Source organism: Lontra canadensis, unplaced genomic scaffold (assembly GCF_010015895.1).
Source record: "Lontra canadensis isolate GAN:19392208 unplaced genomic scaffold, GSC_riverotter_1.0 scaffold3, whole genome shotgun sequence".
NCBI classification, from domain to species: Eukaryota; Metazoa; Chordata; class Mammalia; order Carnivora; family Mustelidae; genus Lontra; species Lontra canadensis.
This window is the reverse complement of record NW_022630997.1, coordinates 46517763-46527529: the sequence shown is the minus strand read 5'-3', so window position 1 is coordinate 46527529 and position 9767 is coordinate 46517763.

Below are 9767 nucleotides of genomic sequence, written 5' to 3'. Positions count from 1 at the left end.
GCTCGGTGGGGAGTCTGTGTCCTCTTCTTCCTCTGCCTCCTCTTCCTCTGCCTCTCCTGCTTGTGCTTTCTCTCTCAAATGAACAAATAAGATCTTTTTAAAAATAATAATAATAATAATAATAATAAATAAAAGCTTAAGGGGATGCCTGGGTAGCTCAGTTGGTTAAGCATCTGCCTTTGGCTCAGGTCATGATCCCAGGGTCTTGGGATTGAGCCCCACATTGGGCTCCCAGCTCGGCAGGAAGCCTGCTTCTCCTTCTTCCTCTGCTGCTCCCCTGCTTGTGTTCCCTCTCTCACAGTGTCTCTCTCTGTCAAATAAATTAATAAAATCTTTTAAAAAATAAAATAAAAGTAGGGGCACTTGGGTGACTTAGTGGGTTGAGCCTCTGCCTTTGGCTCAGGTCATGATCTCAGGGTCCTGGGATCAAGCCCCGCATCGGGCTCTCTGCTCAATGGGGACCCTGCTTCCTCCTCTCTCTCTGCCTGCCTCTCTGCCTACTTGTGCTCTCTCTCTCGTCAAATAAATAAATAAAATCTTTAAAATGAAATAAAATAAAAGTGAAAACTTAAAACCAAAGCAAACCTAGTCCATGCCCTTCAGGGAAATTATACTCTAGCAGGAAAGACAAATCTTAATCAAATAATCACACAAATTAATGTAAAATGGAAACTGAGATAAGTGCTTTTAAGAGGAGGCTTAGTGCATGGTGATAAAAGACCATAAAACAGGGATTTAACCTAAACAAGAAGTTTAGAAAAGGCCTCCTTGAGGAAGTGATGCTTGAACCCAGAAGTGAAGGATGATGACTAGGGCTTAACTGAGGAATAGAACAAGAAAAAGCATTCCAGAAAAAGGAAACAGAGCCTCTGGTGGGGATGTTTGGTGGTCTCAAAGGTCTGATCACAATCTCAAATGCATAACTACGGTATGTCTTTTAAGGGTCAAGAATTCAGATGCCTTCCCCAGATCAGGCAAGTCACTCACACTGATAAAGGTATAAGACAATAGAGGGAGCTGCTGGACTGAAGAAGTGCCACAGTATTTGTTCAGCCTAAAATGAAACTTGTAGGCAAACGAAATTTACTGGTTTATAAGAACAGAAATACTGGTTTGCAAACACAGAAGAAAGCTACTGTGGCTGGAGTAGGAAGAACTAGGATATTTGTGATACAAGATGAGATAGAGAAATAGGTCAAATCTTATAACCACTAGCAACCTTGTAGCCACCGTGGAGATCTTGTCATCATCCTAAAAGCAACACGAAGCCAAAATATTAAGCTGCGGTTGAGATGGTCAGGTGTACCTTTCAAAAAGATTCCTGCACATGCCTTGGATAATGGAATAGGGACAAAAGTAGTTATGATTAGACTATTGCAAGATGTGGCACTTGGTCTAGATTGAGGCCGTAAGAATGGAGGGAAATGGATGGATTGGAGAGACATTGAAATGATAAAATGGGTGAGACTTGGCAATTAATTTGATAAGGGCAATGGGGAGAGGGAAATGTCAAGGATAATTCCTTGGTTCCTGTTAACATAAATGTATGGATCCACCAAGGCAGGGATTACTGGAAAAGGATTAGTTTGTTACTGGTTTAGAGAAAGGTGGAAGAACAGAGGAAAGGATGAGTTGCTTGGTTGGGACATACTAAGTTTGCAGAGACCTTGGAGACATCCAGGCGGAGATATTAAAGAGTTGACTATAGAAGGAGCAGCCTGGGCTGAAGATATAACTAACATTAGCAAATCAAGGCTAAGGAGAAAGTGAAAACCAAGAATTCAGCCATGGGTAATTACAACACTTAATGGTTAGCTAGAGAATGATGGCAAAGGAGACAAAGAAGTTGCTACAGATGGAGAGGGAAAAACAAGAGTTATAGAAGCCAATGTAAAAGAGTATTTTAAGAATAATATAGTATTGGGTGATGAGTACTGAGTAACATATGGAACTGTTAAAGCACTGAAACTAATATAACGATGTACGTTAACTATGCTGAAGTTAAAATTTAAAAATAAATAAAATAAAAAATAACAAGAAAAAACTAAAGTGTTAGCCTACTTTAAAAAAAAAAGTTGAGCTTAAATGTCTGTGAAAGATCCAAGTTGAAATAATCTGGAGCTCAAAAATGGACTTTAAGTTTAGAGAGATAAACTTGGAGGTTTGTGGCATTTAAGTTGCAATTTAAGTCATATTTATTTAAGGATCAGAGTTTAATATGTAAAGATAGTACTTGTATCCCATCAACAGTAGCAATTACTATTCACACACGTAAGCAAGAATAACACTAATGGATTTACTTACTGTTTTCCTGCCAGAAGATAAAAACACTTTGGAGATATTATCCAATTGCTTCTGTCAGTCCATACTTGACCTGTCAGCAATATTTATTGAGGGTATGACGGTATGAAATCTTATCAAAAGGTAAGATCCCAAAAAAATAGAAGATAACAATCTTACCCTGAAGACTTCAGGCAATTGGGGAAATAAAATGTTGACATATGTAATACTAATTAACAGTGCCAAAATTACATATTGGTGAGTACCAGTTAATAAAATTCAACTCTGTTCTTCATGAATGCTGAGGAGGAATGATAATTCAGAGGTTATTTACTTTGAGGGAGTTGTTCAAGAACAGTTTGCTAGAGTAGCTGAGTTGTCAGTGGATTTTAAATAATAGAATTCTAGAGGTGGTAAAGGCCTTGGAAATCCTCAAAGCAATGACAAATATTTTTGAAGTCCTTTTTTTTTTTTCTAAGATTTTTATTTATTTATTTGACAGAGAGAGACGGCAAGAGAGGGAACACAAGCAGGGGCAGTGGGAGAGGGAGAAGCTTCCTGCTGAGCAGGAAACTCAACACAGGGCTCCATCCCATGACCCTGGGATCATGACCTGAGCAGAAGGCAGACATTTAATGACTGAGCCACCCGGATGCCCCTTTTGAAGTTCTTCTTATAGATAAGGGGCGACCAAGGGAAAGAGGCCTGCAGAGCCCTTGCTTTGTGCGGGTCTGTTGTAGATGCTTTACATTTACCGTCCTGTTTAAGGTATGGTGACACCGTGAAGTTTATAAAGAAATTAGTCTTGTGGCATCTGGGTAGCTTGGTCAGTTAGGCATCTGACTCTTGATTTTGGCTTGGATCTTGGTTTCAGGGTGTAGGATTGAGCTCCCTCATCAGGCTCTGTGCTCAACACAGAGTCTGCTTGTCCCTCTTCGTCTGTTCCTCCCCCGGCTCACTCTCTCTCTTTCTCTCTCTCTCAAATAAATAAAGAATAAAATCTTTTTTTTTAACGAGTTTATTTATTTATTTGAGAGTGAGAGAATGAGAGAATGAGCAGAGAGGAGGGGCAGAGGGAGGGGGAGAAGCAGACTCGCCACTGAGCAGGGATCCCGTTGTGGGACTCGATCCCAGGACTCTGGGATCATGACCTGAACCAAAGGCAGATGCTCAACAGACTGAGCCACCCAGGCACCCCAGTTAATAAAATCTTAAAAAAAAAGAAAACAAAACCAAAACTAGTCTCAATTGTGCAAGCAATTGCTGGATGGCAGCCATAGAGTTTAAATCAGACCTCAGAGAGGTATTTAACAACAAAAAACACTTTTCTAAGTTTTAGTTATTTATTTTAGGGAGAAAGAGAGAGGGTGTGTGTGCAGGGGTGGGGAGGGGCAGAGGGAGAGGGAGAGAAACTTCAAGCCAACTCCCCTCTGAGCCCAGAGTCCTACTCCAAACTGGATCTTATGACCCATGAGATCATGACCTAAGATGAAACCAAGAGTCAGACACTTGACCTACTGAGTCACCCAGGTGCCCCTCCCCCAAATTTCTTCAGCTGTTTCCTGTCTGCTATGAGCCAGGTCCCGAGCTAAGCACTAGGGATATAAAAATGAAAGATAAACCCCTTGAGGGGCATACAGCTTGGTAAGTGGAGTGGAGTGTGTGAGAGGTGTTATGACAGAGATGTGGAAACGCAGCAGACGCCATGTGGAGGGAGCTGTGACACTCCTGATTCTGCTTGGGTCATTTCATGAGGCTTCATAGACAAGGAGCTCTGTGAGGTGAGTTTTGAGGGATGAGGATAATTTTGCCAGATCGACAAGAATAAGAGTAGTATAGAGGAAGGAGAGACAGAACAGGAGGAAAGACATTCCAGGCAGACCTGTATCTGTTTCAACTTTTCCATCCCTTCTATTCACAAAGCCAGAGAAAATATGCTTGTTAGGAGAGACTCACTAGGTAGTTAAGATCTCTTTGAATGAATTCTCCGTGGGGAGGAAGACAATGTCCAGAAGTAATTCAGGCAATTGCTTTTAAAGTGCCTAATAGGGGCTCCTGGGTGGCTCAGGTGGTTGAACATCTGCCTTTAGCTCAGGTCATGATCACAGGGTCCTGGGATCCAGACACTGGTCTCCCTGCTCTGCTGGGAGCTGTCTTCTTCTCTTTCTGCCCCTCCTCCCTGCTCAGGCTCTCTTGCTCTCTCTCTCTCTCTCTCTTAAGTAAATAAATAAATAAATTCTTAAAAAAGAAAAAAGTGCCTAATAGGTGGAGGTCACTACATGTGACATAGAGAAACATCAACATGGAGCAGGGCCCAGAATGCTTCAGGTAAAAATGAATGGAAAACAGATCAGGAACATTGCCCCTGGTTTCCAAGGTGAGAGATAATGGGCTGGAGTTACAAAGCAAAATATTCTGGGCTATGTTCAGCTTTGGAAGTCTTCTGCTGGACCAGGAGTCCTCAAGCCCTTGTAGTGCCGAGAGAACTCTGAAGAAGAGAGAGAAGATGCTGATGGCTTTTGGCTGGATATGTAAGATAAGACCAAGGATGGCCTACATGTGCCACAGAATTCCAGGACGGAGGTATGTCTTGGAAAGTAAGGTGGTGGGTGGGGGAGCAGCATGAAGGTGTGTTGGGAATGTGACCTCTGGAGAGTGGGTCAGTAGGCTTGGGGATAAATAGATTTTATAGGAACAAGAAACAGCAAGAAATAGAATTTGTCATGGAGAGAAATGGGACTGAAATTGGATGGGAGGGCAAGATCAGGTAAAGGGGTGACCTGGGCGTGCCAAACATAAAGAATCTAGAATGCAGAGAAGATGGAGCATTGAAGAAATGACGGAAGATACGAGAAAGAAGGGCCCTTAAAATAGTAAAAACAGAATAAACCTAACCAAAGAGGCTAAGAATCTATACTCAGAAAACTATAAAGTACTCATGAAAGAAATTGAGGAAGACACAAAGAAATGGAAAAATGTTCCATGCTCCTGGATTGGAAGAACAAATACTGTGAAAATGTCTATGCTACCTAAAGCAATCTACACATTTAATGCAATTCCTATCAAAATACCATCCATTTTTTTTCAAAGAAATGGAACAAATAATCCTAAAATTTATATGGAACCAGAAAAGACCTCGAATAGCCAAAGGAATATTGAAAAAGAAAGCCAAAGTTGGTGGCATCACAATTCCGGACTTCAAGCTCTATTACAAAGCTGTCATCAAGACAGCATGGTACTGGCACAAAAACAGACACATAGATCAATGGAACAGAATAGAAAGCCCAGAAATAGACTCTCAACTCTATGGTCAACTAATCTTCGACAAAGCAGGAAAGAATGTCCAATGGAAAAAAGACAGCCTCTTCAATAAATGGTGTTGGGAAATTGGACAGCCACATGCAGAAAAATGAAATTGGACCATTTCCTTACACCACACACGAAAATAGACTCCAAATGGATGAAGGACCCCAATGTGAGAAAGGAATCCATCAAAATCCTTGAGGAGAACACAGGCAGCAACCTCTTCAACCTCAGCCGCAGCAACATCTTCCTAGGAACATCGCCAAAGGCAAGGGAAGCAAGGGCAAAAATGAACTATTGGGATTTCATCAAGATCAAAAGCTTTTGCACAGCAAAGGAAACAGTTAACAAAACCAAAAGACAACTGACAGAATGGGAGAAGATATTTGCAAACGACATATCAGATAAAGGACTAGTGTCCAAAATCTATAAAGAACTTAGCAAACTCAACACCCAAACTCAACACCCATTTCCAATCAAGAAATGGACAGAAGACATGAACAGACATTTCTGCAAAGAAGACATCCAGATGGCCAACAGACACATGAAAAAGTGCTCCACATCACTCGGCATCAGGGAAATACAAATCAAAACCACAATGAGATATCACCTCACACCAGTCAGAATGGCTAAAATGAACAAGTCAGGAAATGACAGATGCTGGCGAGGATGCGGAGAAAGGGGAACCTTCCTACACTGTTGGTGGGAATGCAAGCTGGTGCAACCACTCTGGAAAACAGCATGGAGGTTCCTCAAATGTTGAAAATAGAACTACCCTCTCACCCAGCAATTGCACTACTGGGTATTTACCCTAAAGATACAAACGTAGTGATCCGAAGGGGCACATGCACCCAAATGTTTATAGCAGCAATGTCCACCATAGCCAAACTATGGAAAGAACCTAGATGTCCATCCACAGATGAATGGATAAAGAAGATGTGGTATATATACACAATGGAATACTATGCAGTCATCAAAAGAAATGAAATCTTGCCATTTGCGAGGACATGGATGGAACTAGAGGGTATCATGCTTAGCGAAATAAGTCAATCAGAGAAAGACAACTATCATATGATCTCCCTGATATGAGGAAGTAGAGATGCAACATGGGGGCTTAAGGGGGTAGGAGAAGAATAAATGAAACAAGATGGGATTGGGAGGGAGACAAACCATAAGTGACTCTTAATCTCACAAAACAAACTGAGGGTTGCTGGGGGGAGGGGGAGTTGGGAGAAGGGGTGGGGTTATGGACACTGGGGAGGGTATGTGCTATGGTGAGTGCTGTGAAGTGTGTAAACCTGGTGATTCACAGACCTGTACCCGTGGGGATAAAAATATATGTTTATAAAAAATTAAAAAAATAGTAAAAAAAAAAAATTTTAAAAAAATAGTAAAAACAGCTTAAATAAAATAGCATGGACACTATGGGCTCCAGGGCAAAAGTTACAGAGCAGCCATATAACAGGGAAGACACTTTAGCAAAGGAAGGAAATAGTACTGCTGAGGAAGGGTGGGAAAGGTAAGTAAGAAATCTACTGCTTGGGGGCACGTGGGTGGCTCAGTGGTTTAAGCCTCTGCCTTCAGCTCAGGTCATGATCCCAGGGTCCTGGGATTGAGCCCGGTGAAGGGCTCCCTGCTCGGTGCGGAGCCTGCTTCTCCCTTTCCCTCTGCTCTTCCTCTGGCTTGTGCTCTCTCGTGTTCTCTGTCAAATAAATAAATAAAATCTAAAAAAGAGAAAGAGAGAGAAATTTATTGCTTGAGGGCCCCACTTGACTGTTTGGGCTATGGGCAGCTTTAATAGTGAGGGAAATGAAGGCTTAGAACAGGTCCCATGGCAGAAAGAGGCTAAAAATCTCCCCAGACAGGGAGTACTAAGGAGCAATAAAGATTTCAGGCAGATTTAGGTCTTTTAGGTCTTGAGATTTTGAAGCTGGCTAAGGCTCTAAGAGAATTCTGCTGCTTGCAAGCAGTAGAGGAAATGGATGATGGGAATCTAGAGGTCAAGTGGGGATGCTTCCTGGTTGAGTTTGGGAGACGTTATGAGAACAATTGAATTAGTGGATTGAAAAGGTTACCAGTGAATTCGCTGGACAAGGCATAAAAAGGAGAAAATGGCCTAATCTTGTCATTAGAAGTAGAGAAGTAGCTTGCACCAGAGCAAGCTCACTTTGGCCACAGATAGTTCTCCATTTGAAGTATGGTTCTTTTTGGAAGTTGTCTGTAATATAAAAGATCCTGTTTCATCATCATAACTAGAATATGTCTTCATGCTTTACAATTACTGCGAAGACATGCCAATCCTACTTTCTTTCAAAACAATTCTGGCAATATCAGTTTTTTTTTTTTTTTTTCCTTCAGAATACTAATTTGATTTCCTTCCTTCCACCTTCTGCACTGAAATGTCTTTTGGTTTGTATCCACCATGTGTTGTCCGGACCCTGTGCATTCTTGACAATTTTTTAATTCAATTTAGAAACTTGAGTAAGAAAGGGCTTTCTTTAGGTCTGTGTCTGCCATTAAATGGACCAATAAATGCCCTGAATTCCTACAGACTTGCTCAGTGCAAATCCTCTGGTAATTCCCTTGAATCTTTTCTGCTCTAAGTTTTCTTGCTCTCTTGAACTCCTGGCGGAATTGACAGCATAGATGTTTTTCAATTTTCTTTTTTTTTTTTTAAGATTTAGTTATTTGAGAAAGAGAGAGAGCACAAGTGAGCAACTGAGCATGAACAGAGAGAGGGAGAGGAAGAAAGAATCCTCTCTCTATTGAGCAGAGAGCGTAGTGCAGGGTATCCCAGGACCCTGACATCAGGACCTGAACCGAAATCCAGAGTTGACAGCTTAACTGGCTGAGCCACCCATGCAGGACAAGACAATAGATCTTTCTCAAAACTAAGCTATTGGGAGCGTGGGTTGGACCAGTGGATTAAGCAACTGCCTTCGACGGAGATCATGATCCTGGACTTCCCGCATCGAGTCCCACATGGGGGTCCCTGCTTGGTGGGGAGTCTGCTTCTCCCTCTGACCCTCTTCTCTGTGTGTCTCTCTATCTCATTCTCTATCAAATAAATAAATAAAATCTTAAAAAAAAAAGTAAGCTATTATAGCTTGTGGAGCCTCCCCTGTTATCTTCTAGTATCATGCAAATTGTGCTGTTCTAGATCACCACAGGGCAATTAACTCTCTCCCACCCACTATTATATCATCTACCAGTCTATCCATCCACCCCTGATCTCCTAATACAGAATACTTTGTCTTCCTTAGTCCTGCCATTTACCCTACCAGGAATGTATAAGGTGTCCTCACCAAAACTAGTACAGTGTTGCCAACTTTTTATTTTATTTTGTATTTTAACTCCTCTGTAGTTAATGGTGTTATATTAGTTTCAGGTGTACAAGGTAGTGATTCAACAATTCTATACGTTACTCCGTGCTCATTATGATGAGTGTACTCTTCAGTCCTCGTCATGTATTTCACCCATCCCCCCACCCCTCTGGTAGCCATCAGTTTGTTTTCTGTAGTTAAGAGTCTGTTTCTTGGTTTCTCTCTCTCTCTCTTTTTTTTTTAAACTTTTGCTCATTTATTTTGTTTCTTAAATTCCACATGTGAGTGAAATCCTATGGTGTTTGTCTTTCTCTGACTGACTTACTTCATTTAGCATAATACTCTCTAGATCCATCCATATTGCAAATGGCGAGATTCCATTCTTTATTATGGCTGAGTAATATTCCAGTCTCTGCGTGTGTGTGTGTGTGTGTGTGTGTGTGTGTGTGTGTGTGTGATTTTCTTTATCTATTTTTTTAATTTTAAAAAATATTTTATTTGTTTATTTTTTGGGTTTTTTAAAATTTTGGTAAAGATTTTATTTACTTATTTATTTGACAGAGAGAGAGATCACAAGCAGGCAGAGAGGCAGACAGAAGAGGAGGCAGAGGGGGAGGGGGAAGCAGGCCCTCTGCTGAGCAGGGAGCCCAATGCAGGGCTTCATCCTAGGACCCTGAGATCATGACCTGAGTCAAAGGCAGAGGCTTAACCCACTGAGCCATCCAGGCGCCCCAAGATTTTATTTATTTATTTGAGAGAGAGAGACTACAAATGAGGAGGGGGAGTGGCAGTGGGAAAGGGAGAAGCACGTTCCCCACTGAGCAGGGAGCCCCGAGGCAGGGCTCCTCCCAGGACCCTGGG